The following is an 8531-nucleotide window of genomic DNA, read 5'->3' as shown; positions in this document are numbered from 1 at the left end:
TGGACAGTAGAAAAAGTTTCAAGGTCAGAAGAGAAAAAACTTATTTATTTGTCAAGTGCTAAAAAAACACTCGACAAAATTATTTCTTTACCGAGTGCTAAGGAAAAACACTTGGCAAACTTATTTCTTTGTCGAGTGCCACTAACGGATACTCGGCAAACTCCTGACGGCCAGCACACTAACTGACGGATGTCAACATGATGGTTTTTTGCCGAGTGTCTCTGTGTTGCCGAGTGTTTTTCCTAGTTTGTCAAGTGGTCTTTTTTCAGCAGTCGACAAAGATATTGGTATGTCGAGTGCCGTAATTTTGCCGAGTGTGATTTCTGAAGCACTCGGCAAACAGCTTTTTTACCGAGTGCCCGATGGAATGCACTCGGCAAACCTTTTGGCACTCGGTAAATCTGCTGTTTCTAATAGTGCCTGCACCATAGTTGTCTTTGGAAAAGAAAAAACTGCATGGTGTACCAATTTCAGCCCCATCTCTAAGTGACTCCGATAAGGGAATTAACACATGCTACATATAGGCTTTCACAATCATACCCAAGATTGTAGATCATATATATGCATACAGCCTACTTATCGATCCATTTGACCATAAAGTATTGTTCATAACGAATATTATATTTATCACCCCCAATCCTCCACTCAGGTTGACTAGTAGCAATTAAAATTGTTCTCGGGCAAGCCAAAAGACACCACCACTAAGTGTAACCGTCAATTACTGCTGGATCATCACTACCGGTTATACTAGAATTACCGGTGATAAGTTAGAATTGCCGGTAGTTAAGGGAAAACAGCATCACCTCCAATTTTATAAATGCATCAACAATGGTAGCTTGTTATTACTATTAGTTGGCGTTAAAAACCGACAATGATAGTGATACTACCGTATTTTAACACCAGCCGGTAGTGATCTAGGCAACAGACCCAAAATTATATTTCAATCTGCTTAAGTTAAAAATAGGGTCTGGTCGGCTTAGATATTTTAGTCTTCCACCTCCCTCTCTCTTCCCTCCCACTCTACTCTAGACAAGTGTCATTGTTGACACCTTGCCCCTTCTCCTTTGGCACATTGGCATCAATGTCGATTCCTCTCTTTCTTCCTTCTACTCTCCGGTGGATCTCCTCCCCTCACTGGCCCTTGTTGCCTCACCCCTTTCGCTCGCCCCTCACGAGCAGATATGTCGTTGTAGTGACACTGTGGTAGAACCGCCTAATCTAATGCCTCCCAGGAGTGCTCGTCTTCCATTAGATACTAAGCACTCAGGGGAGAACACCAAATTACTCAGTTCCATCGGGCACACCCCAGGGGAGAACCCGAAAATCCACATTTTTACATCAGGATCACAAATGAGAGAATAAAGCTTATATCATTCTTAACCATTTCTTACATCACTTTTAATACAACACCAGAGTATAATAGTTATTGTATAACAGCGGAATGTAATCATCTGATCAGAGTTTATGAACAATTTAATTGAACAGCGGAATATAACATATGATCAGAATTATAGCGGAAATAAATATCTACTCATAGCATGATGAAACATTGATAAATGAACTATGACAACAGATTATAAAACTTTTGTTTATAAAAATGTTTGGTGAGAGTTACAACTAAAAACTATGATAGTAGCATAAAGGAAATCCTCTCTGAGCCCACCAAGAGGAATTCACACACAAAGGTCAGCTCAAGCATCCACCTGTCACCTGCAATAGGGGGAATAAAACCCTGAGTACTCAATTGTACTCAGCGAGACTTACCCGACATGAGGAAAGAAAAGACTCCAAGGATATGCAAGGCTATCTGGCTTGTGGGTTTATTGCATTTGCAGAAAACATCACTAAGCATGCATCCTTATATTCAATTTTTATTAATAGCCGCATTGGTTCATTAACTAACCATTCTATGTAAGCACCTGTGCTACTTTCAAGCAGGTGGTAAGCAATTAGATTTCCTTTTTCCATTCCATCTTTCATCTTTCAGTTCATACTATGGTGCTAGGCATAAGACAAGCCATACTGACTCGGTGGTGATTTGTGAACCAATGTCTCCAGCTAGGTACCCTGAAAACACACGCCCCGCTTGTACCTCGGGCACCAGTAGGACCAACCCATCACCCTCCTGTCCTAGGGTCCTAGGTCCCCGTCCAAACTAGGACTCCAAGCCCCCGCCTCTGAGTCCTGGACTCAGTGCAGTGCAAAGACCTCCTCCACCAAAACAAAACCCTGGCAGTCGGTCCAGAAAGAGCCCAAACCCATGAAAAGAGATCAACAAGTCTTCTAAGCACCCATACACAAGTATGTGCTTGGGATAATAAATCTGTGACTTGCCTCGATGGCTTATGTAATGACCGGTCCTTAACCGACACAGATAGGGAAAGCAGTGTAACCAAGCCATGCCCCGCATCCACGGCGACACAACCTCTTACACCCACCAATACCCAAACCATATCCCTACCCGGTCACCATTTTTCCTTTCCACCATTTATATTTTCCAAGTGATAATAATCCAATAATATATTTTCTATCTCTCGTGAGTGATAGCCAATCACTCGACTTCTACCAGGGTCCTGTAGTATAGCAGTCTACACGATCCTATAATACTAGTAAGACTCATAGGATAAAGAAATATATATGCAAGTGGGTTTCATTCAACTCCTTAAAACTTAATGCACAAATATAATTTAAACTGTAGAAAAGTAGGGGTTATGCACTGGGGCTTGCCTGGGTAAGATATATATTAAAAAGTCAGTATCTCCATCTTTAGATCATCCACCATCATCTGAATAGAAAGCTCATTGCATCATCTCCTAGAGAGAATACCATTACACCATCTTCAGATTCTCAATCATCCTTCAATTGATACGTTGATCCATCATCGTACCTATATGATATGCATTGATGCAATATGCATATATGTAAATAATCAACGACAGCCGAAACGCTTAGAAACACGATCACACCTCACAAGCTAACGAGCTCGCTCAAACAACGTCCGTACTTAGGCTACATATACACGTTGTCGGATGAGGCGTTATTTCCCAACAATTACTTTAGTTATATAAACCAAGGTTATTTCTTTATTCTATCCTATCAATTTAATCTTTATTCGCAATAGGACATCATTATCTATGTAGCAAACTAATTATTCTAGAGCTACAACAATTACAATGAGTACTTAATATTGCTAGGAGCCTACTGTAAGAATTTTAGATTCAACACTATTACTAATTTATCATAACAATTCATACAAGTTATCTTTTTACAATATTAAGTACCCTAAATTAATTATATAGATTCCAAGAATAGTATCAAACTATGTGAACAAAATATACTAACAGGTAGATCATGATTTTAGGACACTAACAAAATTAGTTTTACCATTTTTGGATCCCTAGACTATTTTATATTAATTTTATAAGTTCACTTTATAAACTAAATTAGAAATTTCTATATAAATCGAAAAGGGCCGGCACAACTAAATTGGCCCAGCAACCCAGGCAGACGGGCTCGTGGTGGTCCAGTGGGACCGGCGGCCCATGCAGACGCACGGCCTAGGCGGGCCTACTACCGGTGAGCTCGGCACAAGGCAACCGGCGGCTGCAGCTGGAGCGGACCGGCCCACGCGGGGCGCGTGGCACCGGATAGCCCAAGCGTGTGTCGTGGCCCACAGGGGCGTGCGGCCCAGCACGCGGTGCAAGCGGCCCAGTGCGACGCAGGCGATGATGACATATTTGTGAAACAACCCCTATACTTTTCCCTATTCGCTCCGAGATCCACAAGCACTATTTATAAGAGTCACGTATTTACACCTAGACCCCTGTACAAAATTCCACTTGGACTCATACCCTTATCTTCATCCTCAAAAGAAGAGGGCCAACGAGGAGCATTGGCCGGTGGCAGGGACGACGTTGTGGGACTGGGGGAAGGCACGTCTACGATGGAGGCGGTGCGTAGGGGCGGCGAGGGCACTAGCCGCTCCCGTGGGCGCTGGCGGCATGGCCATGGGAGGCCCAAGGCAGCCCGACCACGCGCCCACACGAGCGACCACCAGCTACGGCGGCGCAACCTAGCAAGGCTGGCCGGAGAATATGCGGGGCAGCGGCGTGTGGCCAAGGCACAACGAGGCTGTGCAGCGGACTCGGCTGGCACGTGGTCAATGATGACATGGCCCATGGCCCTTTCACGAGCAACGACCACCGACCGGAAGGCGTAGGGCACCGACGGCTCCGAGGCAGACAGCATGGGAGGGGCGCAGTGACGACGACAATGGCAGGAGAAGACGGTGAGGTGGTTGTGGCCCTGGAGAGGGGCAATGCCGACAGCTACGGTTCGAAGTGGACCAGGGCTCGGTGGGGTGGCTGTAGGCGTAGCCATGGTGGGCCGCTACGGCGAGGTGATGCGGAGGAGGGACCAGTGATGGTCGATAGGAGGCGAGGCCGAGGTCGGTGTGGATGGGGACGTGGTATGGGGCAGCGTGGAGATGGAGCCCTACGACACGTCAAAGCTGGGCAGCCCGGTGCGGATGAACCGGCGAGGCGCTGCGTTGGCAGGGTGGAGAAACGCGGGGAGCGAGGTTGGGAGACGCAGCGGCATCAGCAATAGGCTTGGTGCGCTTGCACGCTGTGGCTAGGCGACGGCGGCCGGAAGGTAGGGGAAAAGGAAGGGAGCGAGGGATAGGTCTGATAGGACTTGACTTTGGCCTGGTAAAACACGCAGAGATAGACATGACTTGACTTTGACCCGGTAAAACACACAGAGACAGAGGCAGACAGAGGCAACAAGGAGACACATGTGGGCTCAGTTACTTCTTAACATGACGGTAGGACGGCCTGGCCCAACGTGGCCGACAGGGCATGTCGGTTGGCTTGGACAAGGCCGCAGCAGCAGAGACAAGCAAGGCAGGCAATCAGAGAAATAGAGACAAGCAGTGAGGGATGGAAAACAAGGAGCGGCTCGGCAAATATAGACAGAAGTAATCAAGTTAGAGAGAGAAGCAAATCAAAAGCCAGCAATCAAAAGTAATGTCAGGCGAGTATGTTGCACGCCAGAAAAATAAACGAAGCTGATGTGCTCTCTTTCTCATCAGTTCATGCTTAACAAAATAAACCTGTGAGTTTATATATATATATCATTCTATTTATTAATGGATTTTATTTTATTTATAAAAGTTGATTTTCATGCTTAATCTAACCGATTAAATCGTTCGCTAGAATCGTCGTCGGACATTCCTAAATATTTCTACGCACTGCGTAATTTATCTTGAGCGTTTATTTGAGTCCACAAAACTAAATCACACAGGATTCGCTTATCGCCTCAAGTACGTTTTAAATTAAAACCCCGAGAAAACTCGATTCGAAAATTTTTCTTAGGCCTAAATCGTGGTGCTAAATAAGTTCATAACACTAGGGGTGTTACAACCAACCCCCCTTAAAAAGAATCTCATCCCGAGATTCAAAACAAGGACCAAAAGAGGGAACACGCGATTACATTATGTAGATCAGGGATTACATGAAGATTACACAACTTTGAATACTAAACCACATGAGAATCTAGGGATATATGGTTAAGAGCAACCTAGTACAACCGAGACTTAATCCAGAAGTTGAGATAGATGAGGACAATGGAGAAACAACAAGATAAAGAGTATCCAAAACATGGCGTAGGTCCAACAGATCAAGAAACAATTGACTGAGAAATAAAACATCGTGAATCCTATGACCAACTAACCAAAGGGAACTTGAACTTCTTCGACAAAACCAAATCCTTTCTTCTCCTCTGATCACACCATCACCTCAGACTAACGAACCTAGCTCCACAATAACGACTGGATCTCGTAGCTCTGCTCTGAATGCGAGGGAATGGGATGAAGAAGAAGAAGAGCAAGGACCAAGGACATTTTATAGTGGCTAACGGAGATAGGGCACAACACATCGGAAGTGGATGCGGCAGGGATGGGATACACAGACGGTTCATGCTGTGAAGATAAGATCGGACATGGTGCGCTTCCGACGCGAGTGGCAGAGGGGGAAATAAAGGAGAGGAGAGGAGAGGGGTTCGCTCGATGAGGTAGGCGTGTGGGAGATCATGCTACCAAGAGAAAAGAGAAAGCGGAAGGGGGGGTCTAGTACGGGGATGAGGCGTGAGAGTCGAGAGCCGACCAGATGCTAGGAAAAGGAGAAACGCACGGTGCACAAAGACAGCGAGTGCAGCACGATGCCACGCCCACACACAAACGGGGTGCTAAGGGCCCGATACAGACAGTGTTCGTAGGGCACGCAGCGAAATGACCCAGCATGTGAGGCATAGTCAACTAAATGCAGGGCTGAGGACATGACGTCCACTCAGGCTTTTATAATTACTCCTGACTATCCAAGGCTAACTTCCCTTACTACTCTTCTTTTTCTTTCCTTTACTCGACCACATCCGGCTTTCATGTAGACTGAGACCATGTCATACTTTCTTCCTCCAAAACCATCTCCTCTTGGTCACCTTGAGAGAACACTAGTTTATCAACCCGTTGTGAATTTCCCGTTTGAACACCTAAACATTTACAAGGAGAATATTTTGTAGCAAAAGCGGTATGGCGGTGTAACTTGGCATAGGTACTTGGTTAACACCCTCAATACTAGCGCGTGCCGAGCAGTGTCACCATGTGGCAGCTATTCCACAGAGAGCCCTCGGTTTCATTGTGGCACCATAAGCTATTAACCAGGCATCTACTACCAACTTACACGCCATGAAGGTAGTGGGGTCATAGACCATAGAATAAGAGGAGTATTACAAGAGAAGATTCAAACAATAAGGGTTCCCTTCACAACAAGGGACAAGGAATTCAAATCCAACGACGGATTTGATTTAAAAAGATTCAAGTGTTCTGTTGGAACATCCACAATTAGTCGATATGGTGTCCAATGTTCTCCAACCACGACTGGTTTGCTGACATCTGAATGTCAACTTCTCTTGTAACCCACTTAACATCGCCCTTAAAAACTTTAAGCACGTCTAACAAAACTTAAGATAGATGAACATAATAAACATAGCGAAATAAACAAAATGCGCATTCCAACAGTCTTATACGGGTACATCATACAGGCATTTAGGCTCCCATCCATGACACAGCATTCACCTTCTCTATGTCAGACGATTCCAACAACTACGGATGACAACAATGGCAAGAGTACAATACCGAAGGACAGCGACGAAAAACACTACTACTATAGGTATAGCATCCTAAGGCGACTAATCTACTCGAGACCACGCATCTTCCTTCCTGGGCTCGGCGAATTCTTCTATTGCCCTGACTATGGGTCTACATCTTCTCATGGCAATGGCTGAGTGAGAGGAACCAAGGGCTCGACTTCTAACACTTCCAAGGGTGGAGGTGCTGGCGGCACTACAACACTGGTTCTCCTTCTTTTTTGGCTAGTGGATAGGGATCCCTTCCAAGATCAGGGCATCCTACCTTTTAGCAGCTAGCGTCCTTCGCTTGGCCCTGGTGACAAGATAGGCCTCACGTAGCTGATGGACATGCCGGTCTTTAGCCTCCTTCAGAGCTTCCAACATGGCAGTCTCCTGGCTCTCAGCAGTTGCCTCACTGGCATGCGCTTCAGCGAGCTGCACCTCGAGCATCCGAGTGAAGATCTCAGCTTCCTCTGCTCGACGGAGGCAGATCCTTAGTTCAAAGGCTTGCCGGTCATACTGCTCATCTAGAGCAAGTAGGTACGTGGTCAAGTGTACCATGGTAGGACTATCCTCTTGTACATCCCGCCCTTGCAAGGCCTCCATGTGAGCCCTCCATGCCCATCGATTCCTATCCAAAGGTGGAAAGAACTGCATGGGGGTACGGGCAATGGGCTCTTCATAGATCTGGCAAAGGTACCGCAAGGCTTTGTGTGCCACAACTTGGTAGGTGTCGACAAAGCAAAACCCTGTTGTAGTCACATTCCAGGCTTTAGTGAGGTCGGGGAACTCTTCACTCTTCCTGATGTAGACGGTAACCTCACACCACTTGGTGCCATGCTCCTCATACTCACGGCCCTCATACTCGGGACGATCTTTGACTCTGAGCATTTGCAGGGTGGAATATAGGATTCTGGGAAAACCCTCAATGTTCAGGCAGTAACTACTAACCCTGGCTCCTACCATTTCTGGCGGTGGTGGTGAGGAAGGCTGAGCGAAAAGCTTGCTCAAAGGAAAAGCTAGACTAGCTAAAGTGTGCTGAGTGGTGATACCAAGGCTAACACAGGCTCTACTTATAAAGGCATAGCGTTCAGTGGTCCTGGCATGGTCCACCAGGGTTCCTACATGGGATCTCTATGAATGAATCGACCAAATTCCACACGTTCGAGGCGAGCGACTTGCGATGCCATTACTGACTAGTACGACTATAGGGCAAGGGTCCGACAAGAGCACAAAAAAGGGGTACGAAGAGATGTGGGTCACGACTAGCGTGAACCACAGCGAACGCGAAACATGAAGCCACAGTGCGGACCTAACTCTGGAACCGGAACAAGTCAGTTATGCAC

This window comes from Miscanthus floridulus, chromosome 2, assembly GCF_019320115.1.
Source record: "Miscanthus floridulus cultivar M001 chromosome 2, ASM1932011v1, whole genome shotgun sequence".
Classification (NCBI taxonomy): domain Eukaryota; kingdom Viridiplantae; phylum Streptophyta; class Magnoliopsida; order Poales; family Poaceae; genus Miscanthus; species Miscanthus floridulus.
This window is presented reverse-complemented; position numbering follows the sequence as displayed.